The sequence below is a fragment of the Octopus sinensis genome, linkage group LG17, assembly GCF_006345805.1.
Source record: "Octopus sinensis linkage group LG17, ASM634580v1, whole genome shotgun sequence".
Classification (NCBI taxonomy): domain Eukaryota; kingdom Metazoa; phylum Mollusca; class Cephalopoda; order Octopoda; family Octopodidae; genus Octopus; species Octopus sinensis.
In genome coordinates, this window is record NC_043013.1 from 15,385,555 (window position 1) to 15,387,522 (window position 1,968).

Below are 1,968 nucleotides of genomic sequence, written 5' to 3' on the forward strand. Positions count from 1 at the left end.
TTTTACTAATTCTATTCGATGAGAAAAGATTCCTGTTTGAAGTAAAAGTGGGTGGGGGATATGGGGATGGCACAAAAGTTTTGAAACACTTTAATGAAAGGGTGTGTGTGTGTGTGTGTGACTCTGTGTATCTAAATATGTGTGTTTGTGTGCGTGTGTGTGTATATATATATATATATATATATATATAATATGTGTATATGTATATGTATGTATGATTTTGATTTTGATTTTTCCAGTTTCAGCTAATGAGCTGTGGCCATGCTATGTATGTATATATATATATATGTATGTATATATATGTGTATATGTATATATATATATATATGTGTATATATGTATGTATATATATATGTCTATATATGTGTATATATATGTATATGTATGTGTATATGTATGTATATATATATGTATGTATATATTTGTAAAAAATGAAGTTCGAAAATGCTGCTATATTATACAATTTTTAATTTTTATATCATCATCATCATCATCATCGTTTAGCGTCCGTTTTCCATGCTAGCATGGGTTGGACGGTTCTACTGGGGTCTGTGAAGCCAGAAGGCTTCATCAGGCCCAGTCAAATCTGGCAGTGTTTCTACGGCTGGATGCCCTTCCTAACGCCAACCACTCCGTGAGTGTAGTGGGTGCTTTTTACGTGCCACCCGCACTGGTGCCAGACAGAGCTGGCAAACGGCCACGAACGGATGGTGCTTTTTATGTGCCACCGGCACGAGGGCCAGGCAAGGCTGGCACGGACACGAAACGGGGCGGTGCTGGCAACGGTCGCGAAACGGAAAGTTCTCTTACATGCCACCGGCACTGGTAACACATCTGCAATTTCCATTGATCGATTTCCATTGATCGATTTCGATTCTGATCCTCACTTGCCTCAACGGGTCTTCACAAGTAGAGTTTCGACATCCACCGGCACTGGTAACACATCCGCAATTTCCATTGATCGATTTCGATTCTGATCCTAACTTGCCTCAACACGTCTTCACAAGTAGAGTTTTGTGTCCCAAGAAGGGAAGGTATGCATACGTAGGCTGGCTCCATCCCATGTAGAAGGCCACGGGTTATGGACTCACTTGTCCTGCCGGGTCTTCTCGCGCACAGCACACTTCCAGAGGTCTCGGTCTCTAGTCATTTCCTCAGTGAGACCTAAAGTTCGAAGGTCGTGCTTCACCACCTCGTCCCAGGTTTTCCTGGGTCTGCCTCTTTCACAGGTTCCCTCAACCGCTAGGGTGTGGCACTTTTTCACACAACTATCTTCATCCATTCTCGCCACATGACCATACCAGCGCATACGTCTCTCTTGCACACCACAACTGATGCTTCTTAGGTCCAGCTTTTCTCTCAAGGTACTTACACTCTGCCGAGTGTGAGTACCGGCATTACACATCCATCGGAGCATACTGGCTTCATTTCTTGCGAGCTTACGCATATCCTCAGCAGTCACGGCCCATGTTTCACTGCCATGTAGCATGGCTGTTCGTACACACGCATCATACATTCTGCCTATGTTTCAGTTCCTGAAATGAACCTTATCAAAAAGAGTTATATACAAAAAAAGACAGCTCATGCCGTCAAACACAAGAAATTCATTTATAATACACAACGGAGTCAGACATCTTTAAAGTTCAAATATAGTTTGAAGTAAGTTCATTCATGCTATATGTTCAAAGTGTTCGATGCAGTGGCCCACGGTGGCGATACGTATTCAATACAAAAAACAGATCAAAGTGGTGGAAAGTAGTCAATACAGAAGATTGATGTTCCCGAAAGAGCGAGGAATTCATTTTTACCTTGAGCAATTGTGATGACCTATGGTGGATGTTCGCTGGGTGATTCTAGTGAGTCTTGTGAGTTGTTCGGGTTTTATAATGTCTGTTAGGTGGTCAGTCCAGCGTAGCGTGACGTCATCAACGTTTTGACCAATCGTTTCGTTAGTGGCTTTAGTCAAGC

At 42.4% G+C, this 1,968-nt stretch overlaps 1 protein-coding gene across 1 annotated transcript in view; it reads left to right on the top strand.

Annotated features, from left to right (window-relative positions):
* The window catches only part of LOC115220775 (pre-mRNA-splicing factor ATP-dependent RNA helicase PRP16), a 109,920-nt gene that overhangs the window by 58,099 nt on the left and 49,853 nt on the right, over positions 1-1,968 (top strand). The window lies entirely within an intron of this gene.